General features: G+C 45.9%; 1 pseudogene; it reads right to left on the bottom strand.

The window, feature by feature from the left end:
• Window positions 1-500: 500 nt before the first annotated feature.
• On the bottom strand, window positions 501-14750 carry LOC116470516 (bolA-like protein 3; annotated as a pseudogene).
• Window positions 14751-15368: the final 618 nt, after the last annotated feature.

Here is a 15368-nt window from a genome sequence, read left to right as displayed (position 1 = left end):
CCATGCCTGGCATCTCTGGCCACTTCTGATCTGTTTTTCGTTACTATAATTTTGGCACTTCAGAAATGTAACATTAATGGAATCATAAGGCATATAACCTTCGAGACTGGGTTTTCTCACTCAGCATAATGCACTTTTAACTAATTAATTAATTTATTTTTTGAGACAGAGTCTCACTCCATTGCCCAGACTGAAGTGTAGTGGCACAATTTCAGCTCACTGCAACCTCTGCATCCCGGGCTCAGGCAATTCTCCTCCCTCAGCCTCTCAAGTAGCAGGCACCACAGTATGTGCCACAACACTCAGCTAATTTTTTGTATTTTTTTTCCAGCTGTTTCCTTTAATTAACATCTAAATAGATTATACATGTTCTATAATTATAATATGGAAATGTATATGAGCAAAATATGTAAATTTTTTGGTGAATGCCTAGGGAAGAATGATGTCAGTCAAGTTCATCCAAGGTCTTAAGGAGCAGCATCTATGCAGCCAGGATGCAGTCAGAGTTTGGGGACAGAGGTAAATATCCGCAATCCATGCATCTCTTTGATTTCTTCTTTTAGTGCCTGATTAACCATCTGGTGCTGCTGGATTGTTCTCTTCTCCTTAAATTCTTCTGATTCAATTTTAATTTCATACATCGTCCCACAACTCCAGAAATGTCAGTGACTTTGATAGCTCTAGCTCGTGGAAGCTTTTCTTTGAGAATTTGGGTCACTCTGAGCTCCCCCTCAGTCTGGATGGCAAACATCCCATGGTGAAGTGGTAGCCTGCAGATCCCGCGGAGCAGAGGCACTGGTGCAGCCGAGCTCCATGCCGCCGTGCCCCGCTGACGCGACCCGCCGCCCGAGGTCACGGTATGCCCCTAATTTTTTTGTATTTTTAGCAGAGACAGGGTTTGACCATGTTGGTCAGGCTGGTCTCTAACTCCCGGCCTCAGGTAATCCACCCACCTCAGCCTCCCAAAGTGCTGGGATTACAACTGTGAGCCACCGTGCCCGGCCAGACCAGCCCTTTGCAACATTGTAACCTCTGTGAGTTTGTTTTCATTAAATACACTTTCTCTTTTCTATATTTAGGAGCCATTTTCCTAAAGATTGGGGCCTCATATCTTCAAAATGATAACTCCTTTCTTTCTTCTTTTTTTTTTTTTTGAGACGGAGTCTCACTCTTTTGCCCAGGCTGGAGTGCAATGGCACGACCTCGGCTCACTGCAACCTCTGCCTCCCGGGTTCAAGTGATTCTCCTGCCTGAGCTTCTCAAGTAGCTGGGATTACAGGCGTCTGCCACCACGCCCGGCTAATTTTTTATATTTTTAGTAGAGATGGAGTTTCACCATGCTGGCCAGGCTGGTCTTGAACTCCCAAACTCAGGCAATCCACCCTCCTCGGCCTCCCAAAGTGCTGGGATTACAGGCATGAGCCAACACACCTGGACTTTTCCTTCCTTCCTTCCTTCCTTCCTTCCTTCCTTCCTTCCTTCCTTCCTTCCTTCCTTCCTTCCTTCCTCACTCCGTCCCTCCCTCCGTCCCTCTCTTTCTTTCTTTCTTTCTTTTCAGAGTCTTGCTCCGTTGACCAGGCTAGAGTGCAGTGGCGCGATCTCGGCTCACTGCAACATCCGCCTCCCGGGTTCTAGCGATTCTCTTGCCTCAGCCTCTCGAGTAGCTGGGACTACCAGCACGCGCCACCACGCCCAGCTAATTCTTGTATTTTTAGTAGAGGTGGAGTTTTACCGTGTTGGCCGGTATGGTCTTGGTCTCTTGACCTTATTATCCGCCTGCCTGGGCCTCCCAAAGTGCTGGGATTACAGGCGTGAGCCACCGCACCCAGCCTTCTTTCTTTCTTCCCTTTCTTTCTTTCTCTTTCTTTTTTTCTTTCTTTCTTTCTTTCTTTCTTTCTTTCTTTCTTTCTTTCTTTCTTTCTTTTTCTTTCTTTCCTTTCTTTCTTTCTCTTTCTTTCTCTTTCTTTCTCTTTCTTTTCCTTCTTTCTTTCTTTTTTCTTTCTTTCCTTTCTGGTCAGTATTATAAAGGTGTTCATCCTTTGGTCTTTCTGGGGAATTGATTAATTATTTTCAAGTACAGGAAGGTTCATTGTCATTCTGGTATTGGAAGACAAAGATGATACTTGTGTCATCGTTTTTTCAAGCAATCGCCTGTGCATTTTATCCTAAGTGTTTACCAGGCAAGAAGTCTTTGACTGGTGCTACCTGTCAGAGGAGATAGAAGTTTTTGTGAGCCAAGCGTCAGAGTGGGTTCCAAGAGGGCACAGGATTTGAGGAGATGAGAGCTGGGCATGGTGGCATAGGCCTGTAGTTCCAGCTACTCAGAAGGCCAAAGCCGGAGGATCGCTTGAGTCCGGGTGTTCAAAGCCAACCTGAGCAACATAGTGAAAACCCACCTCTGTTAAAAAGAAAAGGATTTGAGGAAATTAAAACTGCAGTGGACTTTCTACATGAGGAAAAAGTACAAACAGAGGCAACGAGAAAGTAAAAAACACCCACTGTATTTATGGGAAGGTGAAAACCTCCTGGGTAAAACAGAAGGGTTCTGTTAGATAAGAAATGTGATCCATCCTGTAAAAAACTTAAAATCCCCAAACAAGTGATTGACACAGATTACTGTGAATTAGAGGGGATGTTCATGACCAGAACAGGATTTGACAAAAATTAATCTGGCAATACTTCAAAGGATGAATTGGAGACAAACAGACAGGGACACTTGTTTGGAAACACATCCAGGTAAGAAGTGCCAGATTCGCATCAAAGCTGCGTGAATGGAGAAAAAGGGGCTGCTCGTGACATTTTATGTTGGAATGAATGACGTACACGATGGAGAACTGGGCACATGGACACAGGTTTGACCCACAGCGGAAGAGGTGAATTGTACTTGGGAGTGATCTTTATAAAGGAGGTCAGGAAGGCAGTATTAAAGAGAGCTATTTTAACCTCCAAAGAAAAAAAAAAAAGGGAATAAAGCATTTTTCTAGAAAGACAGATGGTGATACAGAGAGGAAAAAAAAAATCGGCCAGGCACAGTGGCTCACACCTGCAATGCCAGCACTTTGGGAGGCTGAGGCAGGTGGCTTACCTGAGGTCAGGAGTTTGAAACCAGCTTGGCCAACATGGTGAAACCCCATCTCTACTAAAAATAAAAAAAGTAGCTGGGTGTGGTGGCACATGTCTGTAATCCCAGCTACTCTGGAGGCTGAGGTACGAGAATCGCTTGATTCTGAGAGGCAGAGGTTGCAGTGAGCCAAGGTTGCACCATTGCACTCCAGCCTGGGCAATAAGACCAAAAGTCTGTCTCCAAAAAAAGAAAAAAAAAAGAAAGAAAAAAAAAGTAAGAAAGAAATCAAGGTGTGGTGTCAGAAGTAGTAAGATGTAGGGAGTTTTCTTTTCTTTTCTTTTTGAGACTGAGTGTCGCTCTTGTTGCCCAGGCTGGAGTGCAATGGTGCAGTCTTGGCTCACTGCAACCTCTGCCTCCCAGGTTCAATCAATTCTCCTACCTCAGCCTCCCTAGTACCTGGGATTACAGGCATGCGCCACCACATCTGGCTAATTTTTGTATTTTTAGTGGAGACGGGGTTTCTCCATGTTGGTCAGGCTGGTTTCGAACTCCCGACCTCAGGTGATCCTCCTGCCGCAGTATCCCAAAATGCTTGGATTACAGGCATGAGCCACTGCTCCTGGTGGGAGCTTTCTTTTATGGTGAAATTTTTTAAGGGAGCATTTAGTGTGACTAATCTGTTTTCCCCTTCCAAAATAGTTCACTTAAGTACAGCCTAATAAGGAGGGAATAGACTATGTACCCAAGGTCAACATTGGACTTGCTTTGTTACCTTCTAAAGACTCATGAGAGTGGCAATATTTAAGAATTGATACATTGAGAACAAGTCATGAACTGATGTGTGGGTGTGCATTTTTAATCAAAGCAGGAATGGCATATCTAATCATGTCACTAACTCAAATTTCTCGTGTCTTACTGCAAATCAAATTAACACTATGACTCTCATTTATCTTACTAAAAAAGCAATTCCCAACATGTATTACTTATTTATTTAGAAAATAAATAACTTTATCAACCTGCTTTGGAGATATAAAATGCCCTGAGGAAGCCGTAGTCAGAATAAAAGCCAGCTACTGCAATTATCTCATACCGCCCTCTTGGATTCAGAAACTCAGAACTGGGCATGCACCTGTCATCCCAGCTACTTGGGAGCCTGAGGTGGGAAGATTGCTTGAAACCAGGTGTTCGAGACCAGCTTGGACAATGTAGTGAGACTCCTATCTCAAAAAAAAGAAGATTTACAAGCCTAGTTTCTCCATTTCCTCTCCTTCACCACATTCCACTGATGTTGGCCTTCCTCCTGTACTTCAAATATGGTGAGTTTGTCCCCATCTCAGAATGACCTGGAAAGTTCTTCCTGAGATTTTCACATGGCTGTCTCTTTCTTATCATTTATTTATTTATCTGAGACAGGGTCTCACTCTGTCACCCAGGCTGTCACTGCAGCCTCGAACTCCCAGGCTCAAGTGATCCTCCTACCTCAACCTTCCAAAGTTCTGGGATTACAAGTGTAAGCCACCATGCCTGGCATCATTCAGTTTTTTCTTTCCCTTTTTTTTTGAGCAATAAAGCTTTTTAATCACCTGGGTGCGGGTGAGCTGAGTCTGAAAAGAGAGTCAGCAAAGTGTGGTGGGATTGTCATTAGTTCTTATAGGTTTGGGATAGGTGGTGGAGCTAGGAGCAATTTTTTGTGGGCAGGGGTAGATCTCACAAAGTACATTCTCAAGGTCAGGGAGAATATTACAAAGTACCTTCTTAAGGGTGGGGGAGAATATTATAAAGTAGCTTCTTAAGGGTGAGGGAGGATATTACCAAGTACCTTCTTAAGGGCTGGGGAATATCACAAAGTACATTATTGCAAGGGTGGGGAGAGTGTATTGTCATAAGGTCAGTTGATCAGTTAGGGTGGGGCAAGAACAGATCACAATGGTGGAATGTCATCTTTCATAGTTTTTCAGTTGCTTCAGGCCATCTGGATGTATACATGCAGGTCACAGGGGATATGATGGCTTAACTTGGGCTCAGAGGCCTGACTTTTTATATTAATTATTAATTATTCCTGTCTTCTTATATTAATAAGAAAAACAAAACAAAATGGTGATGAAGTGTTGTGGCGGCGAAAATGTTTGGTGGTGGTATGGAGAGATAATGGGTAATGTTTCTCAGGGCTGCTTCAAGCGGGATTAGGGGTGGCATGGGAACCTAGAGTGGAAGAGATTAAACTGAAGAAAGATTTGGGGGTAAGGGGTGATGTTGTGGGGCTGTTAGGAGAATTTGTTGTTTAGAATGATTGGTGATGGCCTAGATGCGGTTTTGTATGAATTGAGAAACTAAACGGAAGACACAAGGTCCAAATAAAAGAAGGAGGAAAACAGGTATTAAAGGACTAAGAATTGGGAGTACCCAGGACATCCAATCGGAGAGTGTCCAAGGGGGACCAGTGTAATTATTTGCTTGGCTGGCAAGTTTTTGGGCTTTATCCTTGAGTTTTTTTTATGTTGTCATATACTAGGCCAGATTGATTTTAGGTAAAAACAACACTCTTCATTTAAAAATACACAGAGTCCCCTTTTTATTTTTTTAGCAGTAAGCTGGGTCCTCGGCAATTTTGGAGGAAAGAGAAACGCAAAGCCAGCAATTGTTTGTTAAAGAAGGATTAGAAACGGCTAGGAGAGAGTGAGTAAGATTGATAGTGTGGTGGAGATAGCTGGGGAGAGGTAGAGGGTGGCATGGAATAAGAGTGAATATAAAAGTAAAGAATAGGACTTCATCAGGGTGAAAGTATTGGCGTGTGCCCTATCAGCAAAGATCATCTATCCACTCCAAGAGGGAGTCAAGAGTGGCACACTGGGGAAAGTACCAGCAGATATCTGCTATGATGGTTTGGAGGAAAAGTGTAAACCGGCAGTGTAAACAAGGGCAGGGCATATATGAGTAATTGAGAATGGTGAATAGGAGTATGACTAGAGAGAAGATAGAAAGGATGACAAGTTTTTGGGGTGCAGTCCAAGTAGTGGGGGTGACTGTGTAAAGCCCTGTTGTAAAGAGTAGGGTAAGGAAGAAGAGACCTAATAAAAATGAAAGGATGTATTAGGCTTATAAGGGTTACTATTATCCTTTAGGAATGCAGCTGAGTTTAAGGGAAGTAGGAGAGAGTACTTGTGACTTCCAGGCGGAAGAGGAGAAATCAGGCTGGCTGTCTGACGGGCACAGCTTTACTCTGGAATGATGAACCTAAAGGGAGGAGGGTCCTGCAGATGAACAGCCATTGGGGTACTATAGATGACTAAGTGGGGTCCAGTCCACCGAGGTTGTGGAGTTTGAGGAGTCAGATTCTGAACAAGAACTGATGTACCAGCTAGGGTGTCTTCATATGGCTGGGAATCTAGGGTAGGCAAAAGAAGAGTAGCAGCTCAGCGAATTTCCTGTCTAGCTTGCTGGAGGACTGGAAGATAATCACTTAGAGGGCTGGTGTCTGGAATGAGAGTGGGGCCTAATAAAAAGGAGTGTCCAGACAGGAGCTCAAATGGGCTGTACCCTGTAGCATCCCAAGGACAGGCCCAAATTCTGAGAAGGGCAAGTGGTAAAAGTACTGTCCAGTCCTTTTTAAGCTGGAGGCTGAGCTTGGTGAGGTGTATCTTTAAAAGAGCATTAGTTCTTTCTACCTTTCCTGAGGATTGAGGGCAATAAGGAGCATGAAGTTTCCATTCAATGACTAGGGCCTGAGAGACTGCCTGAGTGACTTGACTAATAAAGTTTGGTCCGTTATCAGACTGTATAGAGGTGGGAAGGCCAAACTGAGGAACTGTCTGACAGAAGGGAGGAAATGACCATGGTGGCCTTCTCAGACCCTGTGGGAAAGGCCTCTACCCAGCCGGTGAAAGTGCCTACCCAGACCAAGAGGTATTTTAGTTTCCTGACTCGGAGCATGTGAGTAAAGCCAATTTGTCAGTCCTGGGCAGGGGGCAAATCCCCAAGCTTGATGTGTAGGGAAGGTGGGGGGGCCTGAACAATCCCTGAGGAGTAGTAGACTAGCAGATGGAACACTGAGAAGTGATTTCCTTGAGGATAGATTTCCATGATGGAAAGGAAACGAGAGGTTCTAAGAGGCAGGCTAACGGCTTGTAACCTACATGGAAGAGGTTATGAAATGACGACAGAATAGAATGGGCCTGTGAGGCTGGAAGGAGATATTCTCCTTGGTCCAAGAACCATTTGCCTTGTGTGGGAAGAGATTGATAGGTGGAAGTTCGAATGGGAGAGTAGGTGGGAGTGACTGATGAGAAGGAGAAAAACTGGCCATGAGGGACAGAAGTTGGAACGCCAGCTGCTTCTTTAGCTACCTTATTAGCATAAACATTGTCCTGAGCAATGAGATCTGATGCCTTTTGGTGGCCCTTGCAGTGAATGACTCCAGCTTCCTTTGAAAGTAAAGCATCCTTGAGAAGAGTTTTTATTAAAGAGGCATTAATGATGGAGGACCCTTCTGTAGTGAGGAATCCTCTTTTTGCCCATGTTAACAGCATACTGGTGCAGGATATGGAAGGCATATTTAGAGTCAGTATAAATATTGATGCGTAGTCCCTTTGCAAGAATGAGTGCCCAAGTTAAGGCAATGAGTTCAGCTTACTGCGAGGTAGTGGAGGGGCAGAGCGGTAGCCTCAATGATAGATGTGGAAGATACTATAGCATAGCCTGCCTTTGCTGGTGTGTGGCAATTAGGCATCGTGGAACTGCTATTGATAAACCAAGTGTGATCAGGGTGAGGAACAGGAAAGAGGCAAATATGGGGAAATGGAGTGAATGTCAGGTGGATCAGAGAGATACAGTCATGGGGGTCAGGTGTGGTATCAGGAATAATGCGGGAGGCCGGATTGAAGTCCAGGCCAGGAACAATGGTAATTGTGGGAGACTCAACCAAGAGTGAGTATAGCCAAAGGAGCCAGAAGGCAGAAAATATATGTGTCAGGTGTGAGGAAGAAAATAGATTTTGGAAGTTATGAGAATTGTAGAGAGTGAGTTGAGCATAGTTTGTGATTTTGAGGGCCTCTAAAAGTATTAAAGCAGCGGCAGCTGCCACACGCAGACATGAGGGCTAGGCTAAAAGAGTAAGGTCAAGTTGTTTGCACAGAAAGGCTACAGGGCGCGGTCCCGGCTCTTGTGTAAGAATTCTGACCACACAGCCCTGCACTTCGGCTGTGTGTAATGAAAAAGGTTGGGATGAGTTAGGGAGAGCTAGTGTGGGAGCAGCTTTTAGGGCTGTTTTTTAAGGAATGGAAAGGGGAGTGGGAAAAGGATTTAGGATTTATGGGGTCAGCTAGGTTTATCTAGAACAGAATAATGGGTTGTAGCGGGAGATATTGAGGATAGGAGAGTATATGGGTTTGGCACCACAGGGTGGATAGGCAACACAATTTGGTTGATAAGGCGCAGATCCTGAACTAACCTGTAAGGCTTGTCCGGCTTTTGGACAAGTAAAATGGGGGAATTGTAAGGAGAGTTTATAGGCTTTAAAAGGCCATGCTGTAACAGGCGAGTAATAACAGGCTTTAATCCTTTAAAGCGTGCTGTGGGATGGGATATTGGCATTGAGCGGGGTAAGGGCGATTAGGTTTTTGTGGGATGGTAAGGGGTGCATCATCTGTCACCAAGAGGGAGTAGAGGTGTCCTATACTTGTAGATTAAGGTGGAGAGATACAAGGGGAGGATGTGAAGGAGGCTTTGAACTGGGGGAAAAGGTGGCAATGAGGTGTGGCTGTAGCTCAGGAATAGTCAGGAAAGCAGATAATTTAGTTAAAATGCCTCGACCTAGTAAGGGAGCTGGGCAGGTGATGATAACTAAAAAGGAGTGCATTAAAGAATGTTGTCCAGCCGGACACAGTGGCTCACGCCTGTAATCCCAGCACTTTGGGAGGCGAGGCAGGCGGATCACGAGATCAGGAGATAGAGACCATCCTGGCTAACATGGTAAAACCCCATCTCTACTAAAAATACAAAAAGTTAGCTGGGCGTGGTGGCAGGCGCCAGTAGTCCCAGCTACTTGGGCAGCTGAGGCAGGAGAATGGCGTGAACCCGGGAGGCGGAGCTTGCAGTGAGCTGAAATAGTGCCACTGAACTCCAGCCTGGGCAACAGAGCGAGACTCCACGTCAAAAAAAAAAAAAGAATGTTGTCCAAGTTGGCACCAGAGTTGGGGAGTTTTAAGGGGTCTAGAAGCCTGGCCATCAATACCTACAGCAGTTATGGAGGCAAGGGAAACAGGTCCTTGAACAGAAGGTAATGTGGAGTGGGTAACTCCCGTGTTGATTAAACAGGGGATGGACTTACCCTCTGCTGTAAGAGTTATTCGAAGCTTGGGGTCCGTGATCGTCCGGGAGCTTCCAAGGCGATTGGGCAGCGTCAGTCTTCAGCTGCTAAGTCAAGGAGATCTGGGAAGGAGTCGGCCAAGGAACGTTGGGTTTGAGCTCTAGGAGCTTTAGGAGTGGCAGGGATGTGAGTTGAACAGTCCGACCTCCAGTGGGGGCCTGCGCAGATAGGGCACAGCTTAGGAAGAATCTCAGGCTGCGGGCATTCTGAGGCCCAGTGGCCAGGCTTTTGGCATATGAAGCAAGGTCCACAAGGAGGTTTTGAAGGAGCCCATGGGAGCTGTGGCTTGGATGTTCTGAAGTTTTTGTATGCTGGAGACATGGTTTTGGGTTGTCTTACAGTGGAGGCAAGTAGCTGTAACTCAGAGATGCACTGTTGCTTGGCTGCTGCTTCTCTATTATTGTACACCTTGAAGGTGAGGTTAATTAAGTCCTATTGTGGGGTTTGAGGGCCAGAATCCAATTTTTGGAGTTTTTTCTAATGTTGGGAGGGGGTTGGGTAATAAAATGCATACTGAGAATAAAATGGCCTTCTGGCCTCTCCGGGTCTAGGGCGGTAAAGCATCTAAGGGTTGTTGCCAAATGGGCCATGAACTGGGCTGGGTTTTTATATTTGATGAAAAAGAGTCTAAATGCTAACTGATTTGGGAGAGGTCAGTTAAAGAAAAAGGAGCATTAACCGTGACTATGCCTTCAACTCCGGAGACCTTTCTAAGAGGAAATTGTGGGCAGGTGGGGGAGGGCTGGTCCCAGAACGAAGCTGTAAACCAGAGCAGGTGTGAGGAGGGGAGGTGATAGAATGATTATAGGGTGGGGGAGGGGAGGCCGAGGAAGAATTGGGATCTGGCTAGGCCTGGCGAGGAGCAGCCTGGGGAGGAGCGGAGAGGTCACATGAGTCCGTAGGAAAGGAGGATTCAAAGGACTCAGAGCTTGGAGTGGAGACTGAAGGAACAGACAGGAGAGACAGAAGAAAGATTTGGGACGAGTCGCATTGGGAGCAGAGATTAGTAAGGGACCGATGTGTGAAAGAATGCCTGGACGTCAGGCACCTCAGACCATTTGCCCATTTTTCGACAAAAAATATCGAGATCTTGTATAAGGATATTGTATAGGATAGACAAATCGAAAGTGCCATTCTCTGGCCACTTGGAACTAGTGTCGAGTTTGTACTGGGGCCAAGCAGTATTGTAGAAGAAAATAAGACGTTTAAGTTTAAGTTCTTGAGAGAAGGGGGAATGGAGGGCGGAAGTTTAGTGAAAAGACCGCTTACCTGATTTGAAATTGGTGAGATGTTCCTTGGGCTGGCTGGTCTGAGGACCTGAGGTCGTAGGTGGATCTCCTCATGGAGTGAGGGCGAGGACAGGGGGCTGGTCTCCTGAAGGAGTCCTCCTGTCCCAGGTTTTCAGCACCAAATGTCACGCACATCCGTGTGAAGAGACCGCCAAACAGGCTTTGTGTGAGCAATAAAGCTTTTTAATCACCTGGGTGCAGGTGGGCTGAGCCCGAAAACAGAGTCAGCCCAGTTTTTTCTTTTTTCCTTTTTTTTTTTTTTTTTGAGGTGGAGTCTTACTCTGTCACCCAGGCTGGAGTGCAGTGGTGCAATTGCAGCTCACTGCAACCTCTGCCTCCCGGATTCAAGCAATCCTTGTGCCTCAGCCTCTGGAGTAGCTGGGATTACAGGTGTGCACCACCACGCCTGGCTAATTTTTGTATTTTTAGTAGAGACAGGGTTTCACTATATTGACCAGGCTGGTCTCAAACTCCTGGTCTCAGGTGATCTGCCTACCTCGGCCTCCCAAAGTGCTGGGATTACACGGGTGAGCCACCTTGCCCAGCCACATTGTTCGGCTTTTAAATTAAATGTCGTTTCCTCGGGGAGGTAGAGCAGATGCTGCTGGGTGCCCTGCCCATAACCCCTCACCAGGCTGTGCATTCATCCTCCAGCTGCTACGGGCCTTGGCTGCTAATGGCTCAGGCCATTGTCCTTTCACAGAGGATTGTTGTTGGCTGAGAGGAGCCTCTTCCCCTAGAAGTGCGTCCTGGAGATGATGGCTGAGAGGTTACATCCTCCTCCTTGGAGAAGCCAGGGCCAAAGACTCACTGATGAAGGGATATAACAGGCCTCTCGCCTCGGGGTGGGACAATTTCTGTGGTACAATTAACAGCTGAGAGCTTGCCGTGGGGATCAGGTGGAGGCTAAACTTCCTTTATTATTATTATTATTAGATATATTTTTTTGAGACAGAGTCTCACCACTCTGTTGCCCAGGTTGGAGTGTAGTGGTATGATATCAGCTCAATGCAACCTCCGCCTGCCTCCCGGGTTCAAGCGATTCTCCTGCCTCAGCCTCCCAAGTAGCTGGGATTACAAGCACACACCACCGTGCCCAGCTAATTTTTGTATTTGTAGTAGAGACGGAGTTTCACCATGCTGTCCAGGCTAGTCTTGAACTCCTAATCTCAAGTGATCTACCCGCTTCGGCCTCCCAAAGTGCTGGAATTATAGACGTGAGCTACTGTGCCCGGCCGGGAGGCTAAACTTCTGAAGTCATTTTGCCTAACTTTTTCCCTGGTGTCTTCTACTTTTCTTACTCCCAGCTTCCTTCTTAAAATCACCGAAGCAAGAATTCCTGCCTCAGTTTCTGCCCACCGGGGAACATAATCTAAAGGTAGTGACAGAAGTGGGCCTAGGAAACTGACTAGATCTAGATTTGGACATTGGATCATTCGTCCACTAGATGGCAGTGAGAACCCCGTCATCGGTGGTGGGAATTACTGTGATGATGTAATTGCTATAATGTTCACCAGTAGTTTACTGGGGACAAAGTGTAGTTAGAAGTTGTGTTAACTTGTGGAATGGCTCTGGCATTTGAGTGTATGGAGAAAGCATGGGAAACCTGGGCACGCAGGACCACTGTACTACTTTTTCAACTTCTTATGAGTCTGTAATTCTTGCAAAATAAAAAGTTTAAAAACTGAAGATAGGATGGGCGAGATGGTTCACGCCTGTAATCCCAGCCTTTTGTGAGGCCAAGGCAGGAGGATTCCTTGAGTCCAGGAGTTTGAGACCAGTCTGGGCAACACCGTAAAACCTCATCTCTACAAAAAAATACAAAAATTAGCTGGGTGTGGTGGTGCATGCCTATAGACCCAGCTACTCAGGAGGCTGAGGTGGGAGGATCACTTGAGCCAGGGAAGTCAAAGATGCAGTGAGCCGTGATTGTGCCCTTGCACTCCTGCGTGCGTGACAGGGTGAGGCCCTGTCTCAAAACAAAACAAACCACTGAAGTAAATAAATAGCAATATCATGAAAACAATATTGTATCCTAGGTGGACTAGTAAACATTAGTACCATCCTCAAGGATTAAGGGATGCAGAGACAATGATTCTCACATATCCCCATTTAATTCAATAACTTGGTTTCTGCAAAAATCAACTGAATTGTGCCAGATGACATGGACTACCAGAAACTCAACAAATAATATCCCCAATTAAAGCTCTTGGACTGGAAGTAGTATTTTTACTAGAACAGGTTAACATAGATTTTGATATGTGTGTAGCTCTTGGACTGGCAACTATATAAATATAAATTAATGCAATTGAATGTATTCATGACTTTGTGTCAGGACTATGTTAACGCTCCTATTCTCCATCACAATGCAGTCCAAAGGGACCCAGATCATGTGGCCATTCCACAGAATTTCACATTCAGCAGTTATGTTGATATGATAAGTGAACATAAGAAGTACCCTGGGTTGCTGGTAAGACACATGCACTTCAGAAGGTAGAAGATAAGCCCTTAAAGGAGTCTGCCACATGCATTGGTGAAGTTTACAGGGGTCCAGTGTTCTGAGGCATGCCGGGACATGTCCTCTATGGTGAATAACAAGCTATTGTACCTTCCAACTCCTACCACTAAGAAAAAAGCACAGAGCATGGTAGGCCACTATGCATATTGGAGTTATATATCACACTTGGAGAACACTGCTTTGATTCATTTATTAGATGATGATGAGAGTTACCGGTTTATTTATTTTTATTTTTATTTTTATTTTGAGACAAAGTCTCGCTCTTGTCACCCAGGCTGGAGTGCAATGATGTAATCTCGACTCACTGCAACCTCCACCTCCCGGGTTCAAGCAATTCTCCTGCCTCAGCCTCCCGAGTAGCTGGGATTACAGGTGCCCACCACCACACCCACCTAATTTTTGTATTTTTAGTAGAGACGGGGTTTTACCGTGTTGGCCAGTTCATCTCAAACTCCTAACCTCAGGTGATCTGGTTGCCTCGGCCTCCCAAACTGCTGGGATTACAGGAGTGAGCCACCGCCTCCAGCCTTAAAGTTACCAGTTTAAGTGAAACCCAGAGCAGAAAAAGGCTCTGTAGTAGATCCAGTTTGCACTGCAAGGAACATTGCCACTTGGGCCATATGACCAAGGAGATTCTAAGGTACTAGATGTATCTGTGGTAGATAAAGATGCAGTGTAAAAGCTCAAATATGAGAATCTCGGGGCAGATGCGAAGGGTTCTGGGGCAAGGCCAAGCCACTGGCAACAAAACTATATACCATTCAAAAAACAGCTTCTGGGCCAGGCGCGATGGCTCATGCCTATAATCCTAGCACTTTGAGAGGCCGAGGCAGGCAGATCACTTGAGGTCAGGAGTTTCAGACCAGCCTTGCCAATGTGGCAAAACCCCATCTCCACTAAAAATACAAAAATTAGTTGGGCATGGTGGTGTACGCCTGTAACCCCACCTACTCTGGAGGCTGAGGTAGGAGAACCCAGGAGACGGATCTTGCAGTGAGCCAAGATTGTGCCACTGCAATCCAGCCTGTGTGACACAGCGAGGCTCCATCTCAAACAAACAAACAAACAAACAACAACAACAACAAAAACCAGCTCTGGCATGGTGGCTCACGCCTGTAATCCCAACAGTTTGGGAGGCCAAGGTGAGTGTATAGCTTGAGCTCAGGATTTCAAGACCAGCCTAGCCAACATAGTAAATCCCCATCTATACTAAAAATACAAAAAATTAGCCAGGTGTGGTGGCATGGGCCTGTAGTCTCAGCTACTTGGGAAGCTGAGGCATGAGAATTGCTTGAGCCTGGGAGGGCAGAGGTTGAATTGAGCCAAGATCAGGCCACTGCACTCCAGCTCAGGCAACAGAGTGAGACCCTGTCTCAAAAACAAACAAAAAACCCAGCTTCTCACACACTATTGGGACCTGGAAGAGACTGATTATGAGACATCCAATGATCATGAAATTAGAGTGAGCTGCCTATTATGACCTACCAAGTCATAAACTCGAGGACGCCAGTGCATTCCATCATAAGGTGGAAACAGTACATCTGAAACTGGGATCAGGTAGGTCCAGAAGGCACAAATAATCTGTACAAACTGATGTCAGTAGTCCAGGCTGACATATCACCCACTATTCTTACACAAACATTTTTCCTTCAGCTCATACCTATAGTTTCATGAGGCTTCACTAGGACCACCCGATAGAGAAAGAAAAATCCTGGCCTTGGTATGTTGCTATAGGCAGAAAAGAGACTGTTGCTGCTCTACGGTCCATTTGGGCTGAAAGATAATGGTGGAGGCTAATTATCTCAATGGCCAGAAATTCAGGGGGCGGGGGGCTCCTGGTTATCTGCTATGTGTGAAGAGAAACATTGCCCAGCAAAAGGTGGGGATACATGGTTCACGGGCAGTGGCAAGTGGTCTGCCGGCTTGGAAATAACAAGACTGAAAAAAATTATAAAGAATGCCTGGAGAGGCTGGACACAGTGGCTCATGCCTGTAATCCCAGCACTTCGGGAGGCTGAGCAGGTGGATCACCTGAAGTCAGGAATTTGAGACTAGCCTGGCCAACATAGTGAAACCCTGTCTTTACTAAAAATACAAAATTAGCTGGGCATGGTGGCACACGCCTGTAATTCC

The sequence above is a fragment of the Hylobates moloch genome, unplaced genomic scaffold (genome assembly GCF_009828535.3).
Source record: "Hylobates moloch isolate HMO894 unplaced genomic scaffold, HMol_V3 SCAFFOLD_6, whole genome shotgun sequence".
Taxonomy (NCBI): Eukaryota; Metazoa; Chordata; class Mammalia; order Primates; family Hylobatidae; genus Hylobates; species Hylobates moloch.
This window is presented reverse-complemented; position numbering and strand designations above follow the sequence as displayed.